A 19271-nucleotide genomic window follows, 5' to 3' on the forward strand; every position below is an offset into this window, starting at 1 on the left:
TGTCTGTCTGGCAGAATTGCTTCGTTTGCTGACAGCAGACTACAGCACATCTATCCTGCTCAAAGGATATTTTAGTTGCAATACCAGGCCTCCTGAACTATGGTGTGTGTGTGTATGTGTGTGTGTGTGTGTGTGTGTGTGTGTGTGTGTGTGAATGATCTCAAACCATGCAGTTATCAAGGTGGCTTGATGTTCTTTGAATTGCTGTATAAACCTTTTTTCTAGGGTAAAAGAAAACCTAAAAAAGACCAAAAAAAAAAAAGAAAGAAAAACAAAAGAAGAACACGGACACAAAGATTATATTATATCTCTCTGTATCTCTAGCTCTATCTCCAACCCTCACCTAAGAACTCTGGAAATGGAAAAACTGTCATGCACTTTATATGGACCACATTTTAATCTGCTGAACTTCAGAGACAATCTATGGAACGGAAGAAAGGACTTCCCTCAAGATGCATATAATCCTTCCAAATGATTATAATAGTAATAAATAATATTAAAGATCATGTTGTTAATTCTGATTATGATAATTACAATAATAATATCTGCAAGCTAAAATGGCTCCACTGATTCTTCTTCCTCTGGATGTGATGGTTTTGCATGAGAGTTGAATTACACACGGAAACTTAAGGTTGGGTTTCACTTTTAAAGGTGTTCACCACCACATATGATCTCAAAACAAACCAAGAGATGTGTACATATTTAGGGCGTATGCACACAGATTGTTAAGGTATGCACACAATTTGCTAAGCAAATTTAATACTCTTTGTTTCTTCAAAGCAATTTCTCAAGTGTCAGTTTGATACGTGAATTTAAATGATTTGGAAATATATGTGTGGTATAATGATCATGTTTTCTCTGGCATTTAAAAGATACAAACTGAAAAGTGGGATGACACTCAAAAGGCTCTGATTCCCTATGCTCAAGCAAGCCATTAGCACAGAAGCTATTCCAAAGAGTGAGACACAGAGAAAGAGCTGTGCACTGTTCCTCTTAAGTAAATAAAATGCACTTTGTGGTTTACTGAGAAAGCAAAGCGATCTATTTATAACTAACATCATATGGGGGAAAGGGGCTGCTTAGAGTCCTATGGGAGGACAAGCAGCCATGGTTTCCCATAAAGCTGAAGAACTACTAGGCACAAGCAAAGTGTTACCAACTTGTTTCAGTAATTTAGGGCTCAGTGATTGGTTTGACTTTGGTGTTTTCTTTGACTCATTGATTGGTTTGGAGTCAGTGTATAGTGCCACCCTAGTGAAATGTTTTTTTCTTAGTGCTTGGTGATTTATTTGGTATGCTAATTAGTTTGTGTTGCTAAGATGCTGAAAGAGTTATGTGCTTTCTCGCTTGTGCTGTCCGCATGTTATCTATTGTGCTTTCTGGTTTGGGGTAGGGACATTATGCTAGCATTTGCATACACTAGTGCTGATGTACAGCGTATGCAGCATAACAAATAAGCAAATGTGAGGGGTTAAGTGTCGTGAGAGATTCCTTTGTTCGGTTTTATCATGGTGAATAAGGCTTTGTGCTGATGGGCAGTCTGATGGTCTGAGTGCTGTTGGCATTAGGCAGACTGCGTTCCTGGCAATTGAATGGATATTGATCCAGAGATTGCTAAAGTAAGGTAGGGGAACCTGAAAGATCTGAGAAGAAAAAAAAACAAAAAAACAAGCAGCTCTTGATAGGCTGCTCTGTGAGCTGTGAAGGATCTGCCAGTGCATATGAATCTGATGTTCCGAGTTGCTTTACAGACAGTAGAGGGGCATTTGTGATATTATTGGCAATTTATACCACTGCAAACATTGTACTGGAACTGCTCTTGCTCGCTGCCATAGAGTTGTTACATTTTATTGTCAGCTAGTGTTTTCAGTCTTTGATCAATCGTCCACGTTCTCTTTCCAATTTTCTCATTTTAATGGCAGACTGAGGTTTTAAGCTCCTTCAAATAGTTGGTTGTGTCTCACAAAGAGAGGGTAAGATAGACAGGAGCGTTTAAGTGTTTTAGAATGCTCACGTGTTGCTGTGCGCCATTTTGTGTTAGCATGATGGTAGCATTTGACTCACATCGCTTGCAGTTGAGAGGTAGAAGTATGTACAGTCCATGAGTTGCATCCCATGACAGCTGCATTGCATCACTGCCAAAAGCATCAGGCTATGTTGAACTGAGCTCCGGTGTGGCTAGCCCTCAACCCGTCAGAGAAATGTGGTTCCATGAGTCCATGCAGATGTACTCGGATTTTTCAGACGCTCAGCAGCTGAGTATATGGTGGTCCATATCATGGAATATGAATATGTGTGTTGGCCTAGGCTCATTTGTTGCTCTCTGTAAGCTGTTTCTGTGTTAAGCATATTCTGTGGTAGTGGATAGATGTGTTTAAGGTCTGCTGCATGTTACTCATTACAGAGTATGTGTTTGTTTGTTTCCTCATGTATGACACTATGTGGAAGCATGTTAAATATATTTTTGTTTTTGTGTTTTAGGATGTTGCTCTGTATATGGTGAGCTGCTGTGTCAGAATGTTAACTAACATGGGATGAGGGGCTGTTCTTATGGATACTTTCTTGTGTGTTAGTTTATGGCTAAATTAAGATCTGCTGTTAATTTACTACTCTGTGTGCAGTGGGATGGGTGCCACTCAAGGGAAGTAAGTTACTATGAGTAAATCCCTTCTCACGGAACATGTCCAAGAAACTGGGCTATGAGGGCTATGGGGTTGTGCTTTCAGCTGACATGTAAAGGGGTCTGGTTTATGATGTGAACAGCAGTGGTTTGAACTTGGCTTGTTACATTGAGTCTGTTACATTGGTCCTGTGACCTGGGTTGGGAGGTTTAGGGGAGTAAGTGTGAAAATGAGCCAGTCAAAAGCAGTTCTGTGCCTAAACCTACCTGCCTCAAAGATGACTGGGCTATGAGTTTGACACCATACCTCACCTCTAAGGACACCTGACTCCCTTTCCTGAGTACAGCAGTTCAAGGTCATTACATTAGTGAATCCATTACATGTGCATGTTAGTTGTGAGAGGTGTCCATGTAATGTGTGTTTGAAATGCAGGCCTAATCTCAGACAGTGGCCCTGTTGGGGTTTCGTCATCTGTCTGGCTTTAATTAAACCTAAACCTCATGGGGCTGGGCCTTCTCCACACTCCCTCTTCAGCATAGGTGGAAATAATAAACTAACATTTTAGGAGTTTCAAGTGTGCAATTTTAATTTAAAATATTTAAAACAAGTCATGTGCATTAATATGCATTTGTCATTTTAAGAACTAGACGACACTTAAGAACTAGACGACACAAATAGCCATGCACTCTAACATAAGGTCCAGGCCACATGGTCTATGTTTTTTTCCCCAGTAGTGTAGTTGAAGGTGAGTTTTTACATTTTTACATAAAGGTCAGAGATCATTCAGCTGCCCTATTTGAACCCCGGTAGATTACAATTTTTTAAATGTGTTTTCTCTAAACTAGTTTAAATGAATGTTACATAAGAAACATGTTTCACATTCCTTATTTTTCATTTTCTTTTCCATTCATTTGTACTTTACATTGATGTAACATCAATATCACATATTTAGTTTAGCTTTGTGAGTTTTGAATTACTACAGCACTGGACACTTTATCACTGGTACACAGTTCTCATTACCTGGAACAGGAGCTTGGTGTGGCCCTTGGCTGAGCAGAGCAGCTCTGATTGGTTGATGTGACACAAAAGAAAGAGTCTGTGTTTTGGCAGAAGAATCTCTCTCCCTCTCTCTCAACAACAACAACACTCATAATAATAATAATAATAATAATAATAATAATAATAATAATATAGAAATAAAAAGTACAAAAATAATATTGTTTTATGAGAATCTGGCTATCAGGAGATGAAAAACTTAGGGGCTGCTATTGGCTGCTGTTGAACTCTCTCTCTCTCTCTCTCTCTCTCTCTCTCTCTCTCTCTCTCTCTCTCTCTCTCGTCTCTATTGTCTGGGCTATGCAAATTACACACTGAAATAAACAGAAAATATTGTAAGAATTTTCAATTTAAAAATTTTCACGCATTTATGTCAGTTATTTTACAACCACTACAATTAGATGTTTGTTTAATCCTATATTTATGCTCTTGGGGTTAAACACAGGCAAATGTGCTGGATGGGAAAGTGCCAGGTGACTCTCGGTGGCTCCGAGGTGCTCTTCCAGTACTGCTTCTAAAAAGAGATCTGTTTCAGAGTACTCTCACTCAAGGTAGAACCTTTGGATACATCCGGAGACATCCTGGCTGCCAGCGCTGTAGGCAGATGTAGGGAGCCTAAAATTGCCTTTGGGAGATCCGGTTTCAGTGGAGGATAATGCAACTGCTGAGCAGCACTTGGGTCTTCTCACTCACAATGACATACAGGATGCAAAAGCCAATCGATTCCAATCCAGGTTGATGTGAGGAGATGAAGGTCCCAAAGTAATACCCCCTTTCACCTTCAACACAAGCACAGTGATACAGAAATACTTGCCATGCCTCTTTTCTGAAACGTAAGACTGAAACGTAAGTTAAATTTTCTGATATGTAAGCTAAATTGATTTGACTGGTGTATTCTCATACAAATGTTTCTGAAAGCAACCTGGCCCACTGTATACATAAGTATACGCACAAAGGGCACATATACACATATATTTTAGAAACCAATTGACATTTTCAGACTCAGACTCAGATATGAGTCATGATTCATTGGATAGTGGTGTAGTTTACCAATGAGTGGTGGGTTGTCAGAAGATGCTGCATATCCATATCCATATATTCTCTCTCCCTCTCTCCCTCTCTCTCTCTCTCTCTCTCTCTCCCTCTCTCTCTCTCTCTCTCCCCTCACTCCCTTTCTCCCTCTCTCCATTTTATTGCTCACTTAGGAAACCAGTGAAAGCTCCTCACTAATAGTTACTGTCCTCTCACTATATGGTTTCATATTATATATATTTCAGGGGAGACTATTTGTTGTTGGATGTCAGAGTCATTTATGCTTCAGAGGAGAAGAGGTATAACAAAGTGGGTTTTACAGAATAAGGATTTATAACCCCTTAGGACACATGTATGCTAGGTCCCTAAACGTAGACATCTCTTCACTAAAGGGCAGTAAAAAAATCCTTGAAGTGAATGTGAATTACTTTTAGCATAGAATAGTATTTCTAGCACAGAACAGAGGTTGCCAGAGAGATGTGTGTAATGTACGGGAAAATCATAATGTTGTCATTTTATTTAGCAAATATGAAACAGAAACACAATTCACATGAACTGAGTCAAGGAGTTTTTAACCACTGAAAGGTGAAATGAAGTCCATTAGGTTGAAAACACTTCAGCTACGGAACAGGAGTCATTCCTTTACTTGTTGGCTCTCAGCTGGCAGAGTTTGGCTATGTTTGATTTGACAGGATTTTTCTTCTCTCTAACTGATGCCAGTACTTATTGCCATTTTGTTTTTATTTCACGTGTGTGCTATCACATTGCCTCTATTTCAACACCAATCCATCTAGCAAACAATGCTAAATTTGAATATTATGTCATTTGGAAATTGAAACTGCTAAATGTAAAGAATTTGAGTATAATTCCTTCAGCAATTATTGTCTTTAAAATGTCTGTTTAAAGTCCTGAATGAACTTTCCAAATTGAGTACAGGGTTCTTTTGAACTTTGGTTTCCAGGTGTGAAACAATTACACTCATAAAGAGTAGAGCCCTCCGGTGCCATTAAACACCTTCCATTTCTGTTGTGGATGACATTCCTATAGTAGACAGCTCTCTGCTGTGACCTTTTAATAGACCTTCAGGACACATCAGTAATAGCACTTTGCACAGATATACAGAGTATACTACTGGTATAATACTGAGCGCGAAAGAGAGAGAGCAGTTTCTGATGCCAGATGATGAGAGCTCTTGAGCTGAAAAGAACATTTCCATAGCAAAGTGTCCATTGATGCTTGAATGATCACTCCACACAACACCTTCCACTCCAAAGCTAATACATGTTTGAAAGCACTAGATGGTGGACGATAAGGGAGAGAGATGGCAGGGAAAATCTGAATAAAGCATGGACTGTGTATTACAGCTGTATGTCATCAATCGTGTTTCTCTGGTAAGAATATTAATGGGACCAAGACGAACACATTTATTTGCTTCTTTTGAGGTAATGATACTGAGGAGAAATATCTTTAACACCAGTAAAAATTTATGAATATGCACACCTCAGTTCTGGGTCTCTTTCCCAATCTCAGTGTTCCAACAAAGCAGTAGTAGTAATGGTAGTAGTGTGGCTGAGGCATCGCTGCTTATTCATTTACCTGCATTTTATCTTCATGTCAAACCAGCAGCTGGAGAGGAGCTATCTGTACACCCCAAGATTCATTTACGAGAGAGAGAGCGAGAGAGAGAGAGAGAGAGAGAGAGAGAGAGAAAGAGAGAGAGAGAGAGAGAGAGAGAGCGAGAGAGAGAGAGAGAGAGAAATGGGTTGGGGATGAAGAAGCCATCCCTGAAGATGAAGGAGGCAGTGGTGAAATATTAATGCAGGCAGGATATTTTAAGCAGCGACAGTATTCTGTCCGATGAGATGAAAGGAGAGTATGAGATTTTTTTTCCTCTCCTGTAAGTATTCTGTTGTTAAAAACACAGTGAGCCTCCCTCGTCGTAACACTAAGCCTCAAGATGCACAGTATAGTCCACAATAACTCTCTGGCCATACTGTGCCAATATCACACTGATTGTGTGTGGGTTTTTTTTTAAGATTTTAATATCATATTTAACTTGCATTAGACTGTGTTACATTTAATTTGTTTAATTTGATTGCCCCCCCCTTCTCTGTCTGTCTGTCTCTCTCTCTCTCTCTCTCTCTTTCTCTCTTTCTCTCTCTCTGTCTCTGGCCTACTTATTTTCCTCTCAGGGGAAAGAGGGAGTGTTTCTCTGATAGGTAAGGGAATGGAAGGATGATTTTTGGTTCTTATTCTCGGCTGGGTGGGAAAGCTTACAGTACTCATAGGGAACAAAGCATACTTACACTGTGGCCATGTAACCCCTTAATTCTCTCCCATACCTCATTACAGAAAACCTGGACATTCATATATGCTTCAATACTGACCACAGGACTAAGCTTATGCCTCTGTTTCATTTCAGAAAAATAAGATGCATTTTCTGTACACTGTTTATATAGTGATCATGCAAGTCCTGGTTTGAAGAATTTTAAGACTGTGCATTCCTGTGTTATTTGAAATAGTTAGGAACGAAAGAAGAAATTACATAAAACCTATCTCTGTCATCCTGGTATCTATCCTGTTTCGCTCAGAAATGCAAAGTCCTGTCCTAGGTCACTCACACTCCTGGCTTATCAGGGCTATGGAGCGGTTGGTGTGTTGTCAGCATTAGCTGTATTAGATGTGTTTCCAAATGATGTGCAAGGCCATGGAAAAATGGATCTCTGCATTCATCTGTCAAACAAACTGAAAATGGTTTCCAGATACAATGTATTGTACATATCTTTAGACACACTTACAGAGGTACTTGGTATATGTATGTCTCCATCTCATCTGTCTCCCTCTTTCTTTCATTCAATTTTTAAGCCTTTTTTTAAACTCTTTTTCTGTCGTTCACTCTCTCTGCCTGTCTCTGCCAAACAGGCAAACAAAAGCTTTTTTCATTCAAATATCATAACTTAAGATTCCCCCTGAATCACTGAGGACTGTGTTAAACGTAAAGCAGTATTACGCCTGTTTTCGGAACTGACTGAGTAGTACAGTGCAGAGTATGTCCTCTAGGTGGCGTCTGGTCCCAGATCCAACCAGCTCTAGTAGAAGAGAGGGAATCCCACTGTCAGGGTTCCAGCTACTTAAATGGAAAGTTCAACCAGTTTGACATATGACCTCATCATAACCCTTCACTCTTACCACTCTTCAGTAGCTTAGATGGGTTTTTGGTCAAACGCTTGCCTTGTTACTTTTTGTGTGTGTTTCTCAAATACTGTTTCTAAAACACAGTCAGAACGTCACAGATTTACAGCAACATCATGTTCTATCAGCTATAATGTTATACTTTTACTACCTGTAAAAATGTCTAGGCCTACCTAATACTGCTCTTCTGAAATAGCTTAACAGAAAAATCACACTGAGGCAGATGTCAAAACGGGCGATCAAGGAGAGATAAAAATCTGATAATAATGAAATAAGACCTATCTATCTGTCTATCTGTCTATCTATCTATCTATTTGTCTATTTCTGAAGTGACCTCTGGAAGTGTCTCTGACACTATGTTTTTTCTCTCTCTCCCTCTTTCTCTCTCATTCTCTTGGAATTGACCAAATTAAACGTAATTATAGAGCCGTTATATCTCTGTCACATCTGTTCCTGTGTTTATTGACAAGGCACCGCTGTGCGTTTAGCGCGCTGCGATGAGCCGGAGGGGACATTTCCGCTTTCGAACATTTAAGCCACGGACATGGATGGCAGCTAGTAAGTTTCAGGGACGGTGTGAACTTCTTGCGGATCAACCCTACATCCTTCATTTTAAAAAGGTAAAGGGGTTTGTATTTATCTTCTTTTAAGTTTTAACTAGAAAGAGATAAACTGCAAGACTGTGAACCACTTCTCACCAAACCAGCTGTTGCACAAAATCGCGCTCAGATATGCTGTCTCCAAACTGCATTACAGTGAAGTGTCGTCCTAACAGAAAAACTCGTACACCAATGAAACGTAATTTATTTAAATACACGGAAATTACAGGGTCATTTGGACTGCTTTCACTTGTAGTATATTTGCTCAAAAATGTCTTTTTACGACCTATTCCAATGTTTAACACATTAACCCATTAAACTGCGGGATCTATGTACATATTTTATATGCGAAGAATGAAAAAATCGCATTAGATGACTGTCGTGAACGAACACTTTTTAGCCACACAGGATCAAAGATAAAAGGATATAATTCTTGATCTACAGTACATTTTTTTTTATCTTAAAGATTCTTTTTTTCCCCAGATATAATAATAGGTTAGCACTTAAAACTTTGTCCCAAACTGTGTGCACCAGAGTGGGAACTAAACAATCAGTAATCAGAAAGTGTTATTTATTTACTCTTGTCTTTTACTTTTGTGAAATAATTTGAAATTTGATTTATAACAGTGTCTTTAAGCAGCTGGACAAATCATAATACAATTGGTCGCCATGCTGGAATATCAGTCATCTTAAAAGATCTAATCATATTTTCAATAGCAGTTTTTATTGAGCTTTCAAAAAGCACAACTGAGTTTCTTTGTCATGGCACAACCTTTATAAGATAACTACTTTGTTTTTACCATGGAAAAAATTTAAACTGGGAACTGGAATTTTATGTCATAAAACAGGAATCTATATTTTTCATGTTTGCATTTCACATGTGGACTGTTCTTGAGCTGTCAAAATTATTACATTTTCAGATTTTTTTCAACACAAACTCATGCAGTATCATATGTGAAAATCATGAGTGCTTGGATTTCATAATGCGTGGAATCCTTTTACATTTGGGGATTATACTATTTGTAAGCAGCTATTTCAGTGTTTGTTTTGATATGTCACTGAAACACAGAGAGTGATGTCATTTTGCCCCCAATGGATTACATTTCCTTTTCTTTCTCTCTTTCTTTTTCTTTTTTTTGTCCCATTAACCATTGTTATTACCCAGCGATATGACATAGGAAAGCTTGTCTGGAGCTATAGGAACAGATGGTCTGTTTTTTTTTTTTCCCTCAAAAACAGCAACATGATATGTAATATTGCTTTAGACGGTACTAGCTTAATCTGTCCAGTGGCTGACAGGAGAGTGAGATGAGAAGATAACAGGAGAGGATAAGAGGAGAGGACAGGAGTGGGTAGGACAGGCTGCCTGTTTTCTGTGCCTGCCTCACTGGCAAGGCTGGCATGGTGTGCTAAGCGTGGGTGATGGTAGTGCCCTATGTGATCGCTAATGCCCATCACTGTGCAGCTGTGGCACAGATGGACACACAGTGGGGTAGAGATATTTATAGCCTGAATTTGGAAGGGTTTCCTTCTACTCACCCTGGCTGATGAATTTTGACCTCCTGCAGGGCGCTGTAGAGGATCTTAATGTGGATATAAAATAAGAGGACTATCCTCTGGGGTTTTAGGTGTGTTTGTGTGGGTGTGTGTACCAGCTGGTAGCATATTGAGCATACTGTTGTGTAAGTTTACTATTCTGCATAGTACTGTGTGTGTTTATGTGTGGGGGGTGTGTCTGTGTGCATGTGTGTTGTGTGCGTGTGTTCTGTGCGCACGTGTGTGTGTGTGTGTGTTTGTGTGCGTGTGTGTGCATGTACGTGCATGTGTGTGTGTGTGTGTGTGTGTGTGTGTGGTGTATTCGTGAGTAACCCTGCCCATCAGAGTGTGGTAAGCTCCTCATTAGGATGTGAAAATGAAAAGAAGTTGCTAAAAATGGACTCAGGGCTTTTCTGAATCTCTCTCTGTGATCTCAAAGTATTCAGCACTACACAAACTGCACTAAAACCACACTAATCCACTCATCTTTCCATCCTCTCCTTGTATTTATTCTGTTAACCTTTATGTGTTTGTGTACTTGGGCACATACTGTTTAAAGCTTATTTATCATGTAAGTAATTTATATGTGTATCTGTGTGTCTCTCTGTGTGTGTATGTATGTATGTATGTATGTATGTATCTATCTATCTGTCTGCCTGTCTGTCTGTCTATCTATCTATCTATTTATCTATTTGTCTATTTCTGAAGTGACCTCTGGAAGTGTCCCTGACTGTGTCTGCTGAGTGTTGAGTGGGAGGGTGGAGATTAGAGTCTGCCATCAGTCTTTGATTTGATCTCAGAGTTTGTTTTGCCTATGTGTTGATGCAATTAATCTCACAAATTACTCACACATATGTGCTCATCCACACACGCTCTATGGAAACATTTCAGCAATCTGTTACATTATGGTACGATTTTCACACATGATGCATGATGTACATTACATATATATATATAGTGGGGATAGGGTGACATATATACACATACATACATACATACATATGTACATATATATATATATGTGTGTGTGTGTGTCTGCCGATACCCAATCCCGATCCCATACTTTATATTCCTTTATTTTCCAGTTGCACAGTGCACATTTCAAGTACATTAAAGTTATTAAAACCAATTCGGTGTTTATGCTTGACAACTGAGTAGCAAATGCATTAAGCAAAAATTGCCTGCGGCCAAGCTGTTCCTTATTTTTTTTATTACTTTTTTTTATTTTGCAATAAACTTACTTTTCCTTGTAAAAGTCCGGTAGAACAGTGTCTAAAATGTGGTGTCGAAAGGGTTACGGCGTACTGTGGGAATTATACCAGAAAATATAAGTAAGTGTTCGATTTTATTTAGTCTTACAATAATTCAAGTGGTTAAACCGTGTAACTGTCAGTTACGTTGATACTTTTTCTGAAAGCCTCTTTTGTTGTATGCTATAGTTATCAATCCTTACCCTAGTGGAAATTCCCATTGAAAACCAGTAGAAAATCCCAGTAGAAAACCAATTGAAAACCAGTAGAGAACCAATTGAAAACCAGTAGAGACCAATAGAGACCCGTTCATCCCAATAGACTGGCTACTGGTTTTTCAACTGGAATTTCCACTAGGGTAGTGTTAGTTAAGCGACTGTATTGCTCTCTGTGGTTGTTAGTTTAGGCTAACTCGCATACATCTCAAACAGCTAAAGCATCGTCGGAGTATGCTGACCTAAAAAATGTTCAAATTTAAAAGTTAAGAGAAAACCCATTGGCCTAAATTTGCCGAATTTGAACACACCTCTGTATTCGTTACCACATGGGCTGGCCATCCAAAGCGATTAATTCAATTACCCTCTCGGTAATCTTTTTGGCCTTGTTGCTGTATGGACGAAATTTCTCTTTCCTTTTAAAAGTACATCCTCCAGTGTGTGTTGCTTCGGTGCAGCCTTTGCCTGTGTTACCTGAGTGAACTCACTGTATTCCACTGAGTGTTTATTTTTTAGGTGCCGTATCAAAGCGGTAGTAGCCTATTGAACGCAGCTCTGTGTTAGTACTGCCTCTGGTCGCATCGCAAACATTATAAGTGGCTGTTGGACTGCTTTCGTTTCCCAGTTTAAAACATATCCACAATGCAGACATTTTAGCCGCATCCTGCCACATATTATGCTCTCCGTTTAGACACCTGTGTGACAGCTGACGTGAAACAAAGGATCGGGCTTAGGGTGATTCTCAGTAAAGCTGATACCGATCAGCTAAAAAATGCCTTGATCGACCCCGATACCGATCTTTGAGATCAGATCGGGACATCCCTAATATGTACACACACACACACACACACACACATATATGTGTGTGTGTGTGTATGTGTGTGTGTGTATATATGTATATATAGAGAATATATATATATATATATATATATATATATACACAGAATAAACGCAGTTGTGCTTAATTCATGAAAGGATTGTTCTTGATTCACTGGGTCATCCTATCCCGACTCTTACATTACATTCTTATAACATGAAAATAAATCTATATTGAAGCCAATTTTTGACTAAGTGATAATGTCAGAATTTATATATATATATATATATATATATATATATATATATATATATATATATATATATATATATATATAAAATTTGCCCAGATTTTAATTTTACTGTGATGTGGAGAATTTTGTAACGATAGGAGGAATACAGGGGTCTGTGACAAATCTTGTGTGTGTTCTGCAGAGCCTTTCGTCCATGATGTTTCTGGTTAATTGCTGGTTGTCTTGCTGTGTGGTGATTATATAGTGAGGGAGCCAGTTTGTGTGTGTGTTGGGTGGAGATGTTTGTGTGTATGTGTGTTTCCTGCTCGGGGAACTTACAGCGGTGTAATACACCTGTTTCATCAACACTGAGAACACTATGAAATTCCTCACAGTGTCAATATGTTAAAACTATGCTGTTATGTGTTATGACTGTGTTTCAGTCATTTTTCAGTGATTCAACCCAGTGAGAATGTATGAATATCTGTCCTGTAATATAAGGAGTACAGCTAAAAAATACATTTACACTTTAAATATGAGAATGTAGATGTAATTGTAGGTGCTAAAAGTATGATTTTTATTTTTAACACATCTAAAAGGAAAGATCAAATGTACTTCCCTTCAGCTTGGTCCAGCATTTCAGGGGCTGATTTCTTCAACATATATAACCGTCTACCCTGACGTAAGTTTGTTCCAGGTCACACATTCGCCCACCTTTCCAATGAAGCCATGTCCGCTGGAGTGAGCCTATACCGTTAGTGTCTGTTTTGACCTCATAGATATCTCGCATGCTTTTTAAGCCTTTCTGTGGCAGTTACTGTGGCATTGATTCATTCTAAGATAGGGAGTGTTGTGACATTATACTCTCCCATGCATTTAAACTCTACAGTGAAGCATCCTTCAACTTAAATTTTTCAATAATTTAACAATCATTTAATAGTGGAAGATAGCACTCTGTGTTTAATTAATTAATTAATTACTTAATTAATTAATTAATTAATTAATTAATTAACACTAGAATAATGCTATGGTGTAGTACCCTGTTTTTTCCCATGCATGGGAGGCCTATTACAGGCAGTGCTCCTGGGGCATATGTATTTCCATGTTGCTCTGTGAGTTGCAGAGAGACATATACAGAGAAGGAGATGGTTAATTTGATAATCTGGCGATTGGTGATCTGCTGGACTTCCTCTGTACTACAACACATGCACAAACACACCTCTCACACACTCTAGGTCTGTCCCTTCCACAATCCAAACCTGTTTATATCCATTCTGGTTGCTTTCACCTAGATCAGCTATTGACTTCATTGACTGTTCAGTCAGGACAAACTGCAGGCAGGAGGTGCTGAGTCATTGAAAAAGCTGATGTCTAGCCCTTAATAAATTCAGTAAAAGGTCGCGTGTGCCTTCTGTGACCAGTCCACAATCATTTTTCCCAGACAAGAATAAATAGGCACAGGTTGTTAATTGATTTTGCGTCAAAGTCGCATTTCGCATGGCCTGATATTGACAGTTTTAGCTATTATCTGCTATGTGCAGGGGTACAGGAAACATGATTGGAAACTTGATTCTTAAACATATTTTTATTTGTATGTGTGTGTGTGTGTGTGTGTGTGTGTGTGTGTGTGTGTGATTGTCAATTAGAGGCAGAGACTGTCTATCACCTAACTGAAATGGCAGTGCTGTGTCATTAACTATAGGGTCCAGTTAAATATGACACACTGTTACAGAGAACCCAAAAGTCATGTGACCATCAATGGTTGACCCTCAGAATATAAGAAGGGACATTAATGGATTCTTAAGGAAGTCACCACTCCATCAGGAGCTTAAGCTCTCAGACCCTGTTGTCTCCTTTGTAAGGTTCTGGAAGGTAAGGGATTTCAGTCTTAAAGACCTCTTTCAATGAAACTGATTTTATTTTGTTCAGATTATCTGTCCTGTGAAATACCCTGCAAGATTAGTTCTACTGCTATACAAAAAAAATCATATCCACAAATTATGGAAATTATGTTTTTCACAGTTTGGGAGAATGAAATTTTGGATGATATCTAAAATAAAATGTTACATGTGATAGTAGTCATTTGTATCATGTTTTGGTTTGGTCTAGAGTTTAATGTAGAGCAGCTATACATTTGTTTTAGTGAGACTGTCTTGAGGAAATGGGAACATTCTGTTACAGTTGTTTGCTTTTGCAGCCACCATCCAGTGTACTTGCTAATGATGAATTGCTTTAATGATGTTTTCTGAGAAAACAAAGTTACATAGTACTCAGAAGGGAGCAAAGTCATTACGGAAATGATGTGACTGGAGGCTCTGGTCTCTGTTTCAATCTCTGAGAATTACATCATTTTTGAGCCATTTTCACTTTGATGATTACTCAAAGCAGCAACCAACTCTGTCGTTTTAAGAGTATTTGGTGGTGCTACATGGAGCTTTGTGGCAGTGTTTTACTCAGGGCACTTACCTTGAGTCCGAGTCCAGGACTTGAGTACTACATCACTACTGTGTGCTTGTCTAGGTGGGAGTGGGGATGCTTTCAATAATCTACATTTTTTTTTATTTAGTTCATTCAGCCCATCATTTAAACTGTGTTTCCACCTGTCTTTAGTTGGTTTCCCCATTGCATTTCATTGTACGTATATCCTAGTTTTAAGTTGTTGTTTGTGAAGTCTTGTGAGTCTCTGAGCTTAGGATCCTGTCTATCTCGTAGTTTATTCTCCTACTTGTCAAATTTATTCTGGTTTTGTATGGCTTATGTATTCCTTTTTTTTGTATCTCGCCCCCATCATTAATTAAAAGGACACAGCAGTTCTGGAAGTTCTAAGGTAGGACTGCTTAAGGTCGGGGTGATGTGTGTGAGTGATGTGCGTGTATACTGCATGTATATTGCGTGTATTAAGTGTGTCTATGTGATCCCACAGGCTTATGACACTAAGCATCTGAGTCCAGATTAATGTGATTAGTAGGGTCATACATCCCGACATGCATCAGGAGACACCTGCTCCACATGAACACTCAGCCCCTTCTCATACAGACACATCCACACACAAACATGAATGCACATGGTAAGTACACATGAAAATTAGGCACAAAAGTACACAGAAGACACACACACATACACACACAAACATTCATGTAAACACAGTAAGTACATACACCTGTCTATAGCAAACACACATCATTAACTGTGGGACAGGGCTGAGCTAAGCATGACATACTGTTATAGAGGACCCAAAAGTCATGTGACCATCAATGGTTGACCCCCAGAATATAAGAAGGAACACTAACTGATTCTGAAGGAACTGACCAAGGCACTGAGGCTCTTGTCCTCCTTGTAAGGTTCTAAAAGTTAATAGAAGATTCCTGAGTGTAATAATTCAAGAAAAGGGAATAAAGGAATTGCAAACAAATCTCCTGCTCTTTCCATTTGAACAGAGAATGTTAAAGGTTTCAAACTGTCTGATATAAAATATGTCTCCTGCAGAGCTAGAACTATTAACATTTAACGTAGTGTTAGCAGATTGTTTTAACCATAATCTGCTACAATCCAGTTTGAACCTAGGTTTGAAACTAAATTTTAGGGGCAGGGGTATGATCACAGGAACATAAGTTCAGCATATTATACAACACAACCACACAGAACTCACCATCAAATTAATGATGTATTGTCCATAAAGGGAACCATAGTGTATTGTCAGATATACTCTAAAAACAACAAACAAACAATCAGACAAACAAACAAAAATTGGTATAATTATTAGATAACTAAGTATAAAACAGCACAGAAACATGTTATCCTGCTTGCTTAACTAATAAAGAGAGACAGAAAGGATATAGAAGAAAAAGGCTGTCCAGCCCCTGCAACACTTTTTGAACTAACGATTTAAGTATTTAGTGCTACTTATGAAAACTGATAGTAATGTTATAGACTCTGTGTATTGGTACATTCTGGCACTAGCACAGAATTACAGTACATAGGGGTGCATTCCCACCGTTAAGATTCCCTCTTTACCTCACATGCATGCACTCATAAACACACAATCTAACCTCCTGTCTACTGGCATGAAATCTTTATTTTTTTATTTTAATTTTTTTTAACATTTCAGTCAATTTTTAGTTACTATTGAAAAAGCCCTGTTGGCCTAGAAAAGGAGAGAACTTGTGTCCTAGAATAAATGCAATGGGCATTGTCTGCAATGGTATATATCACATTTCCCCCAGCTTTGTAGTTGATATCTAGACCTTCATTTGAAGGCCTGTTTTTAATGGCCATCCAGCTGTCTCCTAACATGTCTGCCCATTCATCTCTGACCCATTACAACTCTTGTTTTTCATTAAGAATTCAGTGTGAATTCATTCGTAGGTCAGGCATGACGACCTGTAAGTAAGAAGTTCCACTCTGATAGGTTTGAAGCATGTTGTAACTGATCAGGTAGGTATTGATGTTGGGTTAGGTAAGGTATTCAGCAGTTAGATTCCACCTGTCTCCTGTTTTAGATGATCTAAAAATTACAGCCGCTCTGTGTCGCTGAACTGATTCAATTCATCTCAACTAAGCTTAGCTCAGTGCAGCTCTGATTGATTTTCTGAATGAGAGAGATTTCTAGAAATCTGAAAATTCCAGTATGTTTATTTATGAAGAGAGCGCTTCTGTGTGTGTGTGCGTAAGTGTGTGTGTGTGTGTGTGTGTGTGTGTGAGAGAGAGAGAGAGAGAGAGCTACAGCTCTAATTTCTATCCAGTGTATTGTTACCAAGTGGTGGCTTTAATAGATCCAGTCAGTCTGTTTCCACATGTAGACGAGTCACAGCAACAGAAGGAACTCCCTTACATACACACACTCACACGCACGCACACACCCACGCACACACACACACACTGGACCAGCAGGGAGACCCCTCTTTGTCTTTGTGTTTGTGAATCTACAGGGCGACAGCAGTTCCAGGTAGGCCTTGTTTCCTGGGTTTTTGAGTAGGTAGACAGTTGTAGTTTGGATCCACTGTTTGCAATGTTTGTGTTTTTGATTAAAGCCATTAATTCATTAATTTTATGAGAAGTTACGATAATCATATATAAAAATGTCATAAGGTATATGAGAAAACCAGTTAACAAAATCCCAAAACAATTCAGACTGAAATCATAAACATAAATGGGAACAGTACATACCCTAAATTAATATTTCACTTTCAAATAAATATGAATCTCAACAGCGTAGTCTTTTATAATCTCTCTGCTCAAAGACACATTATCATCATCATCATCATCATCATCATCATCATCATCATCTCATAAGTGTGCAGTCTCTCACTCCCTCTCTCAGTGACCTCTCTTAATCTCCTTTCCCAGCAAAAGGAGGAGGGTAATGACTCATTTTTGGTATTCTAAATATGCATGTCCATCTCTTAGTCAGACAGATTACTTTACTACCTTCAGTCTCTCACTCTCTCTTACACACACACAACCAATCAGCTCCTAATATTACTTTCAACAAGGATGTTACAATCTAATTACGGCACCACTGTCCACAGATTCCAGCTTCATTGCAGCAATTTGTATACAGTTATAGATATATATTACACAGACTTTCAGACATGAGAGACACATTACGTAGCTTAAAGTATGCTTGCTGTGACTGTTTTAACATGAGAATTGTGGGCCAAATAAATAATGCACCAGTCAGTTGAGGTATAGGTAAGTCATTGTGCCAAACCCAAGCTTCAGGAGAAGCTTGTGTTAAACAGATCACTGGAATAGTAAGTGAACTGAAGGAGAGGAAAGGAGAAAAAGAATGGTAGGACAAGGGAGGAGAAAGAGAGGGAGATGGAGTTAAATGTTTTGCCCGAAATTGTACATTGATAGTGGGTATCTCTGCCTTAGGATAAAATTGAGCTGAATTGATGTCTGTAAATTTATTTATTTTCTGTGTGTGTGTGTGTGTGTGAGAGAGAGAGAGAGAGAGAGAGAGAAAGGATATGTGTGAGTGTGTGTGTGTGAGTGTGTGTGTGTGTGTGACTCTCTTTCTCTCTTTCTCTGTCTGAGCTAAGACTGAACAGAGGTGTCAAGTGTTGAGCAGTGGTTGCTTTAGAGCAAAAGTGCTGAACAGTGACGTAGCGTCTCCCAGGATACCAGTCTTCTAACACTCTTCCTGTCACATACCAGGACCAAAAGGTCTGCCCCACACCCTGACATTGGCACTCACAGCTCTGTAAAGTTCAGACAGAGAGAAACAAACACAGTGTGGACAGGGAAAACATCCTCTTTTCAGTGCTGTTTGCTGTTGCTATTGACATGTAGACATGAACCTGCTGTGATCTATGTACATTATGTGTATACCCTCTGTGCCTTCAGTTGCTGCTGCTGCTGATGATGATGATGGTGACTATGATGTTAATATTGTTTGTTGTTTGCATTGATCATTTTAACATGGCTAACTTCCTTATATTACAACATTTCTGTGTCAGTAATGTGCTTATGGTCCAGAAACAGATGTGTGTGCGCTTCTTATCTTTGTTCAGATTGTAGCCATAAAACCAGTATTCATTTGTCTTTGAGGGATTTTCAGTCTTGCTTTTTTGTATTTTACACCAGTTAGTTTGTTGTCCCAGTAGCTGTTGACTGACTGAAACATTTCAGTTTCAGAAGAACAAAAGTACAGAATGATCACCTCCACCTAAAATAACTCTTTCATCTTGTTTTCTTTCTGCGTGACATTTTTGGAAAT

Source organism: Chanos chanos, chromosome 3 (assembly GCF_902362185.1).
Source record: "Chanos chanos chromosome 3, fChaCha1.1, whole genome shotgun sequence".
NCBI lineage: Eukaryota > Metazoa > Chordata > Actinopteri > Gonorynchiformes > Chanidae > Chanos > Chanos chanos.